This window comes from Lagopus muta, chromosome 3 (genome assembly GCF_023343835.1).
Source record: "Lagopus muta isolate bLagMut1 chromosome 3, bLagMut1 primary, whole genome shotgun sequence".
NCBI classification, from domain to species: domain Eukaryota; kingdom Metazoa; phylum Chordata; class Aves; order Galliformes; family Phasianidae; genus Lagopus; species Lagopus muta.
In genome coordinates, this window is record NC_064435.1 from 43234027 (window position 1) to 43251676 (window position 17650).

General features: G+C 36.8%; 1 long non-coding RNA gene across 1 annotated transcript; it reads right to left on the reverse strand.

The window, feature by feature from the left end:
- Positions 1-10040: 10040 nt before the first annotated feature.
- On the reverse strand, positions 10041-13328 carry LOC125691249 (uncharacterized). Its single transcript, XR_007376062.1, has 3 exons — positions 13237-13328; positions 12400-12463; positions 10041-10184 (listed from the first exon to the last, which is right to left on the reverse strand). It is a non-coding gene; the product is annotated as an uncharacterized LOC125691249 (long non-coding RNA).
- Between the last annotated feature and the right edge of the window lie 4322 nt (positions 13329-17650).

Consider the following 17650-nt stretch of genomic DNA (forward strand, 5'->3'; position numbering starts at 1 on the left):
AAGTAGAACAGAATCTTAGCTAATGAACTGATAAATTAATGGTAATCCTTATTTATTCATGTCAATAACTGCTAGTAAATTATTGACTTCATCACTATTGATGACTAGTTCATGGAGTAATAGCTGAACAATACAAGTGTTGTGTATCATCTTTATTCATGTGCTTCCATTTTTATATTATTCTAATCTCCCTTGCTTTTCAATGGAGAATGCTTTATACTTTTTTTGCAAATGTACTTTCCCCTTCCATCTTGAACTGTGCCTAATCACTTCTAAAAAATGAGAATGCAATTTAAAATGCAGACTTCTTTGCAAGTACATCATTTAATAGGCAGCTAAATATTAATTCTATATATAATTTAACAGTAGTCATTTATATTAGGAGTCTATTACAAGTCAGATGAAAACTAGAAGTATAGAATTGTGTATAAAAAGAACAATGATTTTGATCTATCATTAGCATGACCCAGGAAGACAGAGACTAAAGTTCTATAGGAAGAATATTCAATGATGGCTGCGTTTTGCACATATCTGTAGCACACCCCATGGAAGCACTGCATGCCGTACAATTCAACATGATTGAAATACCTCTTCAGGAACAGCACAGACTTCACATTCCCTCCAGAAACAATGAGACTGTTGGTGGAAATATTTAAAGAAACTCATAGGAAGAAAAAACTGCATGATACCTAACCTGCTATTAAAACTGAAAGCTGAAGTTCACAGGAGTAAATGTGATTCATTGTGCTACGTCATTAATCTTTATGAGCAAAATGATTATAAAATTCTATGGGGAGGGGAAAGCAATTACTTAATGATGTATAAAAATATCCCCGTAGATATTTTGGAAAGTACTGTGCATAAAACTGTCTGCATAAGGCCTGTGGATGGTACAAATATCCCAGTCAGAGGTATACTTTTAAACAGTATAAGAGTTATTTCTTAATTTTTAACTCTATCCCAGTCACTGTTTAACATTCTGTGTTCACGTACTGTCTACATTGCTAAATTGCCTGCAGCTCCAGCGCAGTCAGGCAGTACTCAAATTAAGCCACAAAGTAATTAGGTTTCAATCACTGAATATTCACAGCTCAATTAAGTTATTTACAGAAACGTAGACAATTCTGCAGCAAAGACAAACATTTCTATTGACACTCCCCAAACTATAAAATAAATAAATCCTGATGTAAAGACAAAACTAAACTCAGATCTCTCTTCTATAAACAACCTTTTCCTCCCTATCCCCATTCATTTTAGAAATCAGCTGTCTTCAATTTGTATTTGCATACTCATACCTTTACAATAAAAATGTAAATCATCATAAATAAATAAATCAGTGCCTCTATTGAAAATGTGCTTTGTCAATCTCCCATTTTACTACTTGTTAGTAGTTTTTTTAGTACTTGTTAATTTTTTTAAGTAGTTAATTTTAGTACTTGTTAGTCGCAACTTGTTGTTGCGACTAAGATGATCAGGGGGCTGGAGCACCTCCCCTATGAGGACAGGCTGAGGGAGTTGGGCTTGTTCAGCCTGGAGAAGAGAAGGCTGCGGGGTGACCTCATTGCAGCCTATCAATACCTGAAGGGAACCTACACCCAGGAGGGGAGTAAACTCTTCAAAAGGGCTGACAACAGCAGGACTAGGGGAAATGGTTTTAAGTTGAAGGAGGGAAGATTTAGGTTGGATGTTAGGGGGAAGTTCTTTACTAGGAGAGTGGTTAGGCCCTGGAACGGGCTGCCCAGGGAGGTTGTGGATGCCCTGTCCTTGGATGTGTTTAAGGCCAGGTTGGACGGGGTCCTGGGCAACCTGATCTGAATGTGTATGTTTGGTGGCCCTGCTAGGCAGGGGGGTTGGAACTACATGATCCTTGGGGTCCCTTCCAACCCGGGTGATTCTGTGATTCTGTGATTCTGTGTTAGAAGGTTTTGGTAGCAGAAATAGAAAGCATGCCTCATATTTATAATAGGAAGAAGTGATTAGTATTGTTCAATAAAATTCAGTCTACCTAACAACTTAGAAAACAGATGAATTGTCCAGACCAACAGGACAGGATTTATAACCACATCATGCCACAAGCCATCAAGATACAACATCGTGCAGCTACCAGCACCTAGCAGTTAGGAGACAAAACCACACAAAATGGAACAACATTCAGATTTTTTTCCATAGCCCTGGTCTATTGAAGTGAATCCATGTGGCAAAGTAAAGAATGCAACTATACATCAAAGCTCATCCTTGACAACATCCAAATTGCTACAAACAAATGAGAAGCATAATAGCATGATTAACACGGACAGAAACTTCTGTGGCTAAAAATGAGATTATCAGCCCTGGACACTTCATAAATGTATCACCATGATTTTAATTCATCAGGTTGTTTTTTTTTCCTTTATACAATGACAGTCTCACATTTAAGAGATGGAATGTTTTTGCTTTGCTGCTCTACCTTTATGTTGACACAGGGAGTTTGTAGCACACAATAGACTTTCCCACTGCCCCACAGTGACATCAAGGTGGTCAAGTTCTCTATATTCATTTCTTTTAATCCACTGGGTTAGAAATTTTTTAGAGAACAAGTCATAGCTTTTTAACAGAATCTAGCTTTCCCAAGAAAACTATGGGGTAGTCTATTTTTGCATTAGTTGACAAGCCATGAACAAAGCTGCACACAGAAATTAGATAAGTAGCAGTAGAAGCTCTTTCCAATCTTTCATAATGTGCTAAACTATAAAAAAAAAATCTAAAAAAACCCCAGATTCTCAGTAATTGAAAGACTGGAATTCAACATTTCTGTTTTTTGTTAAGAAACATAAGAACATCACAAAAACATGAAAGCCACTAAATATCACAAAACAAAAGCCTAAGTCTGCAGACATCAGTCATAACTGATCATAAATACATTGCTTTCCACAGCTTAGTATTTAGTCTCATAAGGCAAGTTGCTTCTGAATTAGAGGCTGGGAGTAAGGTTAATAGGAGCTTTTATTGAAGGAAGACCTATTTGAACACTCAGTATTAAAAATCAAATTGTAACCAGAAGTACAGCAAAATAAAATATGCAGAAAATAGCATATCTATATACCCACACATACATCACAGAGAAGTAGAACAGAAATGTGGTTAATGTCTATTACAGACTAAACTTTACTGCAAAGTCTTTTTTTCCCAATATATATCACAATGAGAGTAGATCATTTTCTACATATTATTGTTTCAAATAATATTCCAAGATCTGCCATTTGATGGAATGAGTGAGAAAAAAGACTAGATTCTGTGCAACGTGTTCCAAAGAAATCTCCTACTCAGTGCTTGTCCTATTAAGAAGTATGTGCTAGATAAGATCCAGTGTATCAGTGGGGAACTTTAACGTGTGCTCTTTCATTCCTCAGACATTTAGCACTACACGACTGTAACTAGAATCTCTTACTCTCACATTTACTGACTCTGCCAAGACTGTGAGCTGCTAGACAAAGCACAACTGTCCATCTACTAGCAATGCATTTGCAGCTTTTGCCAGCATGTCAAGAGGAGATACAATTGCTTAAAGGCTGAAAACCATCATCACCTTCTTGCTCCTTCTTGCTTCTTACTTAAATTAAAAACAGAATAGGTGTTATTTTTCTTGTATTAAGCCCATGAATTTATTTACAGTGGAAATTAATTGGAGCAGATAACACAAAATCTGCAGAAACTGGGAATTCAAGAATTGTTACTTTTTTAGACCAGATCAAGCAAAGAACTTATGTGGCATCCAGCATTTGTTTTTCTAAAGAATTTCAGATTGAAAGTTTAAGTCATCCCTTTCCCAGCTGCATACAAAATCATGTTCTACAACATCACATGCAGCCCAAGTCACATTTTTTGAAGACCCGGAATATATCTGTAGCTCTGTTTGAAGTACAGTTTCTTTATTTTTTGGCTTTCACTAGCTCCATTAGAATTGAAGGTCGAGAAACACAAGCTATTCCTGTAATTTAACAGGAGCAAGCAGAATCACTTACTGTGGGACTCACTGTACACAGTAGTGTGCATAAGGCATATTTCGCTGTTAATTAACCTCATGGAGAGATGAGAGAAATTGACCGAGCAGCACAAAGTTGACTTTTACTTTTTTTTTTGTCTTGGTGTATTCTCTCACTTGTGTTTTCCCTCCCTTGTCCACTGCCACATGCTGACATTTTTCACTCAATTTTATTGTAATCAGGCAACCAAAGGCAATAAAGAAAAGGGCATGTCAAGACAGTAGCTAGCACCTCCCAGCTAGTAAATATAGAGCTGTTACTTCCTCTGCTATAATGATAAAAACAAACAAACAAATATATTTTAAAAATGACCCCCCATGAAAACAAACAAACAGAACAATCCCTATACCCTGCTTCCCTCAGATGGAGGGGAAAATCAAAGCTTTCTTGTTCCCACAGCAGTGGTTTCTTGTGAATGGCAATGCTGATCCATTCACTACCATTTTTTTAGGCAGTAAAAGGTCAACGTGCTAAAACACTAACATGGCTGAGGCTTAATTTAAAAGAAATAACTTGAGCAGAAGATCTGAAGAGGTATTTCAAAAAATAAGCACGGAGGAATTCAAAAGTAAATATATGTACACGTATGATAAATAGAGTGATGACGAGCAGGAGCAAGAACTAGCATAACAGACAAGCTGAACACCCGCCTTTATCCTTCACAGTGTCTCAAAATCTGTAGGGTTTTCATTCTTGTCTGCTCCTCATTGGGCATGATTCTCATGTCAAATAATGTATTCTCAGTGAAAAGAAATTAACAAAATGTGATAAAGCACAAAGCAAAATGTGAATGAAAGCCAGAGTATAGAACCCTATAACTTGCAGAAATGTAAGTACACATCACTTGTTTTCAAAGAGTGGTGAAGAAGAATGATTATCAAGTGTTTTCTATCCTACTTATTAACATTACTATAATTTTCTAAAATACTATGTTATGGAGCGGAGATTGCTCTCATCTGCTAACTGCTTAGATTAGAAAGAATAGATGGATAAAGTAGTTCACTTTTCCTCTAAAGGGCTTAATTCCCTGATTTTACCTTTTGTATCCTTCAGATATATATATATTCTTTCCTTCTTGTTATTTTGTCATTCTCTTCCTGATTTCCTCTTCCAGCCTAAGTCTGGGACTCCTTACTAGCTGTGTTGAGTTGCCCAGTGATGCAGCAAGTCAGATAGAAGGCAGTAGGAGAAAAAAATATGTAACATTTGTACCAGGCCAAAATTTTCCTCTACAGCAGACTAGATATCACTTGAACATATGCTCAGCACTTTATATACACATGTATCTGTTTGCTGGCTCAAACATTCAGTAATCGTAGCTTCCAGGCAAAAGTAAGAGCTTGATATTAAGAACTTAAAAATAACTGTAAAACCCAAGAACCTGGAAGTTAAAACCTGCTCTTCATTAAGGAGTAAGAAGGTCCTTAGAGCTAGCCACAAGCAAGTAAAAGCTTCTGAGCAACTAGATTGTTAACAAATGGGATAGCTAAAGATAAAAATAGATGCAGTGCAGTCATCCCAGACTTTGGAAGAAGTTTGCCATCCTGATTTAGGGTGCTCATATTATAGAATTTGCTAGTTGACAAGAGACTGAAAAATAGTAGGAAAAGATGGAGACATATTTTTAGAAATAGATCTTTGTTAAAAAAATTTCCTATGCCAACTTACTTTATAGATCTGGTAAAGGGTTATGGCTTGAAAGAAACTGAGTAGCTGTGAGCCCTGTCAGGTAGTCAATGGAGAATGTACATCTGCAGATTATTGGAGAAAATCTGAACAAAATATTTCTGCATCCCTTCAGAGTGGTTGGTTCAGTTGCTTTTTGTTTGGCAGAAAAATTCACCTTCCTCTCTCTGAATGGTGATCTCCTCTCCTAAGCAGAAACAGGCACAAACCCCTATATTTCCTTCCCAAGCATCTCACTAAGGATTCAGCAGTCCAAAGGAAATAACTTCTGTTTGGCTTCCTAAGAAATACATGTACATTTTATCTGCAAGCACTTACATCCTTTTGCCTTTCTTCCTACAATCATGCTTCACTGAAGAATCATTTCTTAAGGCTATCCAGCTCTGTTTCATTAATGCTCTGCTTTCCAGGATCAGCTCTAACCAGCAAGTAACCTTTTAGGAGCCAGATGCTCATTTATCTGCTGTGGAGGCTGCTAGGCAACTAATTACAGGGGGCCAGTACATATTTATGAAAGAAAGCTTTTATAGACCCTGACTCCTCTTAGAGAAACCTGCTATCCCCTGACAACCTGTAAAAGAAAGCGGGTAACCTTTTCTTTCGCGTTAATGCCATCCTGTGTGAACAGAACCAGAGCAGCTGTTGTTGGAGACATTGCTAGTCTTCAGGCAGGACCTAATTACTAAGGCAGATGTTACCAGGTAATGCTATTTAACATGTGTCTGCTTAGTCATCCACAGGAAGGCTTGTGCCCTGCGTCCAGCAGATGCTATAGAGCCACACGCATATGGTTACAGAGCCAACACGTCTGACTTTTTTAAGAGTGATTATTAGTTCACGGTTGTACTCAACTGTCACATGGCTGCCATCAGCTGAGAAAATGAATACAAAAAGCTTTTCTTCCTGTAACCTTTCCTCTCAGAAACAAACAAAACACAGCAAAGCAAAACAAAAAACCCCAAAAAGCACTAACAAAACAAGAACCCTTTTCCCATTGTCTTCCATAATTACTTTTGTTATGAATGAGTTTTATGAATGTTGATAGACAATTTGAATTATGCAGAGTTTGAGGTAGGGAACACTATACAAGCAGAGAAAGTTCCTGTTAATGTTGTACTCAAGGCTGTTGATGTTCAGTTGCAGCCAGTTCAACAACAGTACCTGCTGGGGAAGTGCAGTTCTGCTGACTCAAGTTTCTGGATCACATAGGATCAGGTATTGCACCTGTTGCCTATGTTTTTCTTTTGTGTGTGGCCACCTGCCTTGACTTTAAAGCTGATGGCTAAAGCACAGAAATAAACTCTGGTTGTCTGCTACCTGCTTAAAAAAATTGTTTACAGAAAATAAAGGAAGAATCATGAGGTAATTTGCCTCAAATAAGGATAAAGGCAGCTTGATAGAGCTAAATTAGAAGAAAAAGCAGGAAAGAACAAACTAACCTCAGGTGTAGTTTTACTTTCATTGTTGGGATTTGTGTTCCAGCACTCAAATTTGTCTGGTGTCCTGCTTCTTTCTTTTGATCTTACCCTTGCTCTTGAACAGCAATATGTGCTTTACAACATAATGAACCCAGTCCTGAGGTCTTAGCCCTAACCCCATATTGCTAAGGTTCTAGACAGAACAAATCATGTGTTTGTTACAACCTTCAAACTCAAACAATAGAGCACATCACATCTGTCCACTGCAGAGAATAGTCATAATTTGACTAATCTGATAAATGACAGTGTGTCCTCTAAGTAACAGACTATGCTGCAGGCTCTCAGTGTTGTGCAGCCTTCTGCCTGATAGGCAAAGACAATCTTTTTTTTCCAAGTGCTTTGCTGAAAATGTTTTCCTTCTCTTCTTCCCTTTCTTATAATGCTCCATCAATTTCTGAAACAATGCAATTAGCAGTAATTATAGGGAGTTTGACAGAATGAATAGAGTTTTTTAGATGATTGTCTAAAAATTTCCTCTTCTAAATGACAGCAGATCTGCCTCATATAAAGAGGATAAAGAACAACTCTTTTGCTGTAGTAACTCCCTTTTCTAGAGGCAACATCATTTATTGTTTCAGAAAGCTGATGAAAGAAAAAAGGCAGAAAGAAAGAAATAAATGAAAAATGAATTTTCTTCCAGACATGTTTATAATAGAGAAAGAATGGAAAATAGTTATTATGACAATTATTTTTTGTTCACATTATCACTGTACATGGTGGGTATACTTTAAACACCAGTAAGGCAAGTATCTTAGGACTGCTTGTCTAATTTTCGAATTATGTTCATAGTCCAGAAGTTTTAAAATGCATTTTCAGTTCTTAGATACAGGCAGCTGCCTGAGCACTGAATAATGATTATTGGGTGTTGTTTGCTTTTCTCTCTAAAAGACATCTGATAACCTCTCCAATAAAAAAAATAGAAAAATAGATTGCTAGTTACATATTCAGCCAAGAGCAATGTACAATCTTTTCTGTGAAATGCAAGATGTGATTTTCTGTGAGACGTGGGCACTAAACATGTCTAAACAGTTACATATTGCTATGATTTCTATATATCATTTATATTTATATGTATTTGTACTTATATACATAAATGTCTATTCATGAAGAGCAATCCACTTATCTTAGCATTTTTACACCATGTAAGAAATTCGTGGTGATTATCTGCTTGATTGATACTGTTGGAAAGATGATCCTTATTTCAAAACCAAGTACTTTTTTCTTTCTGACATCTCACTGATTCCGTGTATTCTGATCTCCCAGTAAAGGGCTTGAGGCAGTTAGAAGCCCTGTAGTTGTGTTCATTACATTCATACAAACTATTAACAAGTAAGAAGGTGAGTAGTTCACACCATGATTTTGCTATACTGCTGGATATATTTCATCCTGTTCTACACTCTGTCTTGTATTAAAAGAGAAAGAGTAAAGACACAAGAACACAACATCCATATTGCAAAACAGTGCTCTGTTCTTTTACTGAACAAGTTCATTACTGGATACAATTTTTAGGTAGATGCAGAGAACATTTTTCCAGCTGCTGGACCCTTGAGAAAGCAACAACAAGGCAGACACTCTCAAAACATACATTTAAACAGTAAAGGTCGTGAATAAAAGCTTTGTCGCCACAAACTTTTCACTGAAGGACATTAATGGATATCAAATTAATCCTAAATGACATGGTAAAACACATTTTCTCAACATCTTTTGTGTGAAAAAAGTTAACACAGTGTTAGATGTGCAAGTATGTACTTTGAACTTATACATTCACAGAAAAAGACATCATTCTCAAAGATACTTTCTGTATTCCACAATAATGATTCAGCATTTATGCATGTTATGCCAGTGTGTGTGGGTATGTGTGTTGATGGTCAAAATGCAGCTGTAATTCAGTTTGGAAGTCCAGGCAAATTGGTCCGTTGTCTGTTTAGAAGTCCAGATGAATTGCTCAAATGTCTTTAAAAAAAAAAAAAATTGCTAGCAATTAAAGGAGAAGGGAACTTTCTGCACAATGAGAGGGAGGGGAGAAAGTTTTATGCAGAATGGATTGTGCTGAGGAAGGGACTTCAGTAACCCTCAGACCAAATTAGGCACAGTGTTAGAGATGAAAAAATCTGGGAAATTACTACACTGAGTGATTGACCTGCTGCTCACTAATGCAAAACTTATCAAAGAGATCAAGAGCAGAGGTAGCCTGAGGTGCAGTGATTCATTATAGAGTTCTCAACCTTTAGGGGTACAGGACAGGTAAAAAGTAAAGTGAAGACCCTAAGCCTTAGAAAGGCTTTCAGAGGTAAAAAAGGGAAAAAGCCGGAAGATAATTAAAAAGCTTTTCCTTGAGACACAAGTGCTTTCAGTCCCAAAATGCAAAAAATAGAAAGGAAAGGCAGTCGACAAACTTGGCTTGTCAAGACCTCTTAGCCAGGCTAAAACACAAAAATAGAACACATATGTAGCAGAGGCAGGGATACAAATGCTGGAAATACTATAGAATCAGAGAATCATAAGGGTTGGAAGGAACCTCTGGAGATCATCTAGTCCAACCCTCTGCTAAAGCAGATTCACTAGAATAGCTACACAGGAAAGTGTCCGTGTGTGCTTTGAATATCTCTAGAGAGGAAAACTTCACAGCCACTTTGGGATACTTGTGCCAATGCTCTGTCACTCTCACAGTAAAGTTATTTTTCATGGTCAGAGGGAATTTCCTACTTTCCACATTTTACCCCTCGCCCCTTGTCCTATTGCTGAGCACCACTGAAAGGAGCATTGCCCCTTTCATCTGACTCCTCCCTATTAGATATTTATAAGCACTGATAAGATCCTCCTCTCCAGGCTGAACAGTCACAGGTTTCAGACTTTTCACTCCCTCTACCTCACTCTTGAGAGATGCCACATGGAGTATTGCTCTTCAGCTCTGGTATCCCCAGAACAAGAACACAGACTTGTTGGAGTAGGTCCAGAGGAAGACTGTGAGGATGATCAGAAGACTGAAGCATGTCTCCTGTGAATGATGAGGGAGATGGGTTGAGTCAGCCTGAAGAAGAAAATGCTCTGCAGAAACCTTATAGCAGCCTTTGAATAGTTAAAGGCGGCCTACAAGAAAGCTGCAGTCTTTATCAGGGAGTTTAGTGACAGGAAAAGGTCTAGTGGTTTTAAATCAGAAGAGGTGAGATTTAGATTAGATGTTAGGAAGAAATTATTCACAATCAGGGTAGTGAGGCACTGCAACCGGTTGCCCATAGAGTGGATGTTCGTACCTAGAAGTGATCAAGTTCAGGTTAGATGTAGCTTTGAGTAACCTTGTCTAGTAGGACATGTCTCTGCCCGTGGCAGGAGGTTTGGAACTAGAAGATCTTTAAGGACACTTCCATCCCAAACCATTCAGATTCTTTGATTCCACGGCCCTATAACTGTAATTAACTCACCTCAAAACTACTTCCTAGTCAGAGGTCTAATGAGGTACAAGTAATACCCTTTGGGAATAAGCATATAATGCTCTGAGTTTTTGAAATGTACCCAGACCTTCTGTGCTATATAGAACTGGGCTTAGATTTTCCTCTTTCCATCATGAAGCCTGTTTCAAAAGGGTACAGGGAGGGTATGTATCTGGATCTCCTGGAGCTGAGATATGAATCTGATGCACTCAAGAAACAGATGAATGCTTCAGGGTTTCACAGATTAGATTTGGCCATTTAAATGGAATGCTAATATATCTAAATATTCTCTTGAACATTGCAGTCTTTTGGAAGAAATTTTAAACTAATTACGTGACAAATAAATAGATCTTACATACTTAGGAAACCTCAAGGCGGGTTTTTTCATTGATCAATAGATATTTGACATATAGTAGCTGTAACTTGTAATCTAATTAAAGGATTATCTGACAGTTAATTCTTTGGTACCTAGCTCAAGTATTCCCGACACAGCTCTCCAGAAGTAAACAAGGTCAATATTTTATAAAACTACAGACTTCAACTACTTCCCAGCGAATTACAATCATACTATTAAAAAAAGTCTTGTGTAGAGCCTACTTGATTCCATAGAATCAGCTGTTATGACCCTTCCAAGACTATCAAGAAACTGCTGAAAGTAACTGAATGGGATGCACATGACCTACTGGGGTTTGGTGCACAAGGTTCCTATATCACCCTGGACTGTTTCTTTGTCGCAAGACCAAGAAACATCATCTCCCAGCACACATTTTGAGAAGTAGTTCCTCCTGAACTATATCAGTCTCGAGGAACACTAATTGGAGCATGCTGGAGCAGGGTCAGGAAGGTAAATGGGAAATAAGTGTAAATAAGGAAGATGTTGAGACATGGTCCTGTTTTGCTTCCTATCCTTCTGTTTCACTGTGTAGGAATGCACTGGAGTACTCAACTGCAAAGCTTCTGTTTCAGATTATTGGCTGCGTGCTATTCTGAAACCACATCTGAGGTTTCCGCTTCTCGAGTCTAGTCTAGACTGTCCTTGGCCAGACCTTCTTCGTCAGCAGAGAAATGAGTAAACTGATCTTGGCACAAAATGTTTGCAATGTTTCAAAGGAGTGGCATAGGAAATTTTTAAGAACTAAGTTTAGTGAACTATTTCATTTAATTTTACTTCAAATCTATTAGGAGTCAGAAGTATACCTGAACTCCTGCGAGAATCCTGTCTTCTTTTTTTCATGTAGTTCCATGTACATGGGCCATTTAAAGTTGATAAGAGATTATTGCTATCTCCTTCATGTCTGATTGCTCCAGTCAAGCCTTTTTTTTTTTTTTTTTTTCCCCCAGAGTGTATATAATATATTGAGAACATAGGCCAGTAATGTAGAGATAACCTCAGAATATAGCTCAGAGGGCTTTACTGTGTTTGTCATGTACTCAGATATTAAGCCTTGGACCTCAAGAGAGTATTTTTTACATTTTGGGAAAATAAGATAATAATTCAAAATATAATAGAAAATAATCCTGGTATATAAAATGGAGTTATTAGCTTGATAAAGATTTGCTCATTCAAAACTCAGTGTGCAAAAATAAGGAAAATGTTCAGCAAGTTACCATCGTATGTTGTCATTATCTTCATCTGATCAATACATTTACACAGAAGGGATTGCAAACATATTCTTCCTCAGAATAAAACAGATTTATGCTATCCAGGATTATGCCATTGTGCACTGAAATGATTATATTTAGGCTAGAGCAGATGTATTTCATCTCAAAGCAAGCTCTTACCTCAGGTTTTCCTTTGCTGTTGATGGCATGCAATCACTTCCATATGGTATGAGATTAAAATGAGCTGCTCAGGGGAAAAAAAATAAGAGATATGGCAATTATGTCCAATAATGTATGCTTGAGGAAGATAAATCAACACATCCTGTGTAATGCTTTAGTGTTGAACAAAGGAAGACCAAATATACCGTGCATTCTTTTTAGATACAACACAGCCTATGGGAATGTCAAACTCATTTTACAGTGTATCCTAAAAGATTAGAAAGATAGATTTCCTCGATTTAGGATGCATAAGAAATAAGAAACAGCATACTACACAAGAAACCAAAAAACTGGGCAGAAAATTCTGAATAGAGTTGAGATTTATCATCTGACTTTATCAAAGTCTGTTGTAAAATATAAGTTAGTTACAAACAATACACAGAAAAATCTGGCATTTATTTGCCATCTCTCTGATGTTGGGTTGATGGAACAAAAATTAGGTTAGAAATTATATTTTGATATATTTTCTATATTCTGATAACTTTTAAAAAAGAGCCAGTTCAGGCAGATGGAGTGATGGCTTCTGACACCGTTCATATGTTATTGTCCTAAACATAATCTGGAGGTAACCTTTTTTTAAAAAAAATTTCTTTTTTTATGCCTGTTAATCCTACCTTAAAGTTTGCCACCTGTTTGCTGATTCATTACTCATAAAACCAAGCAATTAAAAGAAAATAAATGATTTTTGATTAAGAGCTCACTGATTTACTTTTTTTTAGGATGCATAATATTTAGATTCATAGCCTTTGGAACAGAAATAAACCTTTTTCTGGATTTCATATAGAGACATTACACTACCTGCAAACACAAGTGCAGCCTTCCAACACAGCTGTACCTAGGAAGGTCATTTGTAAGGCACTAACCCACTGTACTACTGCTGTAAGCTTCAGTATCATCCACCATTTAAAAATCTAGGTTAGCTGAGGAGTTTGCCAAAACTGTTTGGTTATCAGAAACACCTGGAGTATAAATAAATCAGTTCTTGTCTTCAGTACAGGCTCACCTTTGGGGCTTGCTATCACAAAAAATTGTCCTACAAATAAGAGACTTTTATATTTTGTTCCCTTTTGAAATGATAGTTCTATCATCTCTAAGCCAACAGTCTTTGTGGAAGAGAAATGAAATGTAAAGGGTTATGACAACACATGATGGTTGAAAATTAATGTCAGATTAAAGGAATTCTTCAACTATATGTAGCAGTGCAAGAATGTCACAAATAAAACAGCTGAGAGATTGTTAAAGAAAACGTATATGTGTCCTGAATGCTCAGAGACTTTTAAAGGTTTAAGTGGACTTTAGTAACAAAGCTTGCTATTAATCTAGACCATCATCTGCCACTGCCTCAAGTGAATATTACATTCCATTGAATTTTGCCTCTCAAAGAGTTACAGCTTAGGCAGCCAAGGAATGAAAGGAAGCATTTTCTTTGTAGTGTTAGATCTGTGAAAGGAGTGATGGTGTGTTTGAGGTAAAATACTGATTTAAGTTTTACTGTTTTGAACAGAAATGGCTTTCATTTACCAGAAATACGCAAGGCATAAGTTTAATGTTGCATATAAACAATGTCTCAGTCAAGATCAGTATCAAAACTCTCTAAACCTTAGGGGAAAATGAAGTCATGTGTGCTGAATGTAGCATTTAATCTGCAGAGTGCTGTTTAACTTGTCATACCATTACAAACTATGGATCATTTTTATTAAGAGATACAGTGAAATAGAATACAAACAAAATGTGATTAGTTGTTTCATTAATGCTACATATAGCCAGCTGATTTTAAGTACCATGTACACTGAATAGGGGCAGAAGAATACTGCTGTTGGTGAACAGGAAAAGGGTAGTGGTAAGAATTAGATAGGGATGGAAACAGAGAAATTTCAAAATATCCACATTTACTTTCACATAGGAGCCTCTCAAGCCTCTGGATTTTCCTCAGGTGTGGCCTATGCTGTGCTGATTGACCCAGTGTCAGTGCAGAGTTTAAAAAGAGAGAACAAAATAAATTATCAAGGCACATTTCATCTTGAGTGTAAATTTTATGTCACATCAGAGTTCCTGAGGCACTAATTTCTTCCCAAGAGTAACTTTCTTACAAAGCTAGTTCCTTCTTTAGGTGTCTATATGTGACTGTCAAAATAATAAAAAATAAAATTAAAAAATAATAATTGAGAATTTTTTTTTTTTAAAGGAAGAAAGAAATTAGAGAAGTTCCTGATATTTCTATTACAAATATTCCTGTTCTAGGCTCGTAACTATGATGGTATTTTATTAGAGGTCATCTTCTTTGTCATTATGGGATAAGGAGAAGATTTGTGATTTGGTAGGGTGTCTGAATCGAAAAGGAAAGACTCAGAACCTGCTCATCAATTATGTCATATCAAGAATAACTCAAGATTATTAAACAAACACAAATTGATCTGTATTGTGAACTACTGAATATGAGAACCATCTGAAATTTCCAGTTAACCGAAATTGCAGGAGGCTCGATGACAGGTCATATTAAAAACAAGATGTGAGTAAAATTCTTATTGTTATCATACATGTATATGATGTATGTGCATGTGTATGTGAATGTGTATGTGTAAGTGTAAGTATATATGTACGTATATGTGATCCATGCTGTATTTCAAGTTAATGGATCACATTAACTGGAGGAGGATATGGGTGGCTGTTTTCTCTGTGAGGATAAACAAATAAAATAATTATGAAATAAGTCTGCAGCTGACTGAGCTTGAAGCATGGCTCCCAGGGCCAAGGTTTTCAGAGTGTTTAGGCACCTCAAGATGAAAAGAGGTGTCTAATGGTGAAAAATATGCCATCTTTCTATCTGCATCTTCCACTGCTTGAAAACACCTTGAAAAATGCATCGCATACTCCCAGGGTTACAAACCATGTCAGTGTTTCTGTACAGCTGTTAATAAGCCAGCATTAGGAGCCAAATAGAAGTGTTTGCCTGCATGCTATTTTAAAGCTAGGTTTGGATTTCCAGCAAATTAGGGGTTAAGTTTTCAGCAGATGTTAAGAAACTGAAGTCTTAAAATGCATTTTTTGTGAGATTTTATATGTAGTAATGTGCTTCAAGAAGATAACTCAAATAGTTAACACTCTTCCAGACTGAAATTACCTCCTATTCCCAGATTTTAACCCTAGTTGTCAAGTTATCCGGTATGGCAACAGATTCTTCCAGCCTCTTTCAGACCTGTTTTCACTTTGTATAAATAATTAATTGTTCCCTGAAGCAGGACCATGAATTAACTATCCAAATTCCTAGGTGTACTCTCAGCATTTGAATTTGTACTACTTTGTATAAATAATGAATGCACCAACTATTATCATATATTTTAGTATATACTTAGTATGTATTTTAGAAATATCTCTTAGTAGGTCATATACTGATGCAGAATTATTGGCATTTATGCCAAAAGCCAAGGTTTTGAAAAATTTCTGTCCATACTGGAAGTACAACTAGGAGTACCCCATTTTATTTTCACTTGGAAACAAAGCATCCAGGACTATTCTGAAAATTCAGAAATGAATGCATCTAAATTTGATTTGGACAATTTTAGGTTCAGGATTCTATTTTTAAACTATAAATGCTATCTCTTAATAACATTTGTTGCTGCCAAAAGTAATGTGTGTTTTTTTCCTCTGAGTTTTATTGTTGCCAACATTGTAAGCTAAATTAAAGAATAGTCATAAACTATTGACTATTTAATCCATTAGGAACCTTAACTCTGAGTCATTTTTTTCAGAAGCCTGTTATGTCATTAGAGAAAAAATATGGTCTGTCCTTACTGAAAAGAAATGGAAATGTATTTGAATAATAGATATTAGTCCTACAGGGAAGCAGGGAGTCTGTAGGCTATGTCTCTTGTTTGCTCCAAATGAGATAATCTGCTAAAATTTATGGCTGAAATCATTAGAAGAAACTGTGTCTGGTCCAAAGGCCATATCTTAGTCCACAAGCACATAATACAGATGAGATAAGTCATTGTAACTGAAATAATGTGATTGTAAGATTTGATGTTTCATGATCCATCAGCAGTAACAACCCTCATCTCTTCTTCCCCCCACGTATAGCACTGGATACCTTTTCAGTGTTTGGAAGTTATTACAGTTTATAACTGCTGATTAGTGAGAACAGCATGCTTTCTATGATCATTGGGTTTCCAAATGACTTATGGGCTTCAGTATCTTGTTCACATCCAGTGCACTGCTGAGAAGAATTAACAGCTGCCCGGACACACTGATCAGTAAGGTTATGACTGTGGAGAAGAAAAAATAGGGTCAGGATTGATGCTGAGCTTTGAGACAGTTTCAAGCTAGTTTGCACTTACATGCTCTTTAGGGATAGCTCCCTCTGTGGAGGTTTGTTTTGGAGGAAGAAAGAGACAGAACAGTTCAAAACAGAAAAGGGAAATAGCCTAACAGCTAAAGGATGCTGATGTTCATCAGCTTTCTATACTTTCCCTGAGTTAGGTTGTTAAATCAGTAATGTTTTTCACATAGAAAACACCAAAAGAATACACTTCAGTGCTCTGTTATACTCAGCAGCCAGCATTTAAGCTGACTGGGAGATGAAAAAACACTTTTACATGTCTGCACTCAACTGGTCTGAATTGTATCCCCCCAGTGCCTAAACCACCAGCCTATGGAATATTCTATGGTACATGAATCATCTTCTGATCCCTACTGAAGAATCTTTGAGCTAAAGAAGACAGGCAAGAAACTGATTCTGTTGATGGGTATTCACAGGATCCAGAACAGCTGGATTTGGTACACTGAATTAATTATTTGCATAAAGAAGAAACGAAAAAGAAAAAAACGAAAAAGAAAAAGAAAAGTCTCCTGATGGTTAGGACACCTTTTGTGCTGTGCTGTTGCAAATGATCCCATCCATATGGTGCTTGGAGGTCTTCTGCAAACAAGAGTTCCTTCATCATTGCACATCTGGGGATGGTAAACAGTGAGAAGTACAACAGATCATTCCAGAAAGTTTTATTTTGGGTGTCCAGTTTGACAAATTCTCTGAAAGTCAGACTGGATTTTGCAAGCAAGGTAAACTTAGCATCAGCTAGGATGCAAATATAGGCATCACAGCTTTGAAGAGTGTCTAACAGAAAGATAATATCTATGGTTACATATCAGCCAAATGGGATTTTTGAAAACTTCAATGAAGGATAAATATTGGACTTCAATTTCTAGAATTGCAGTC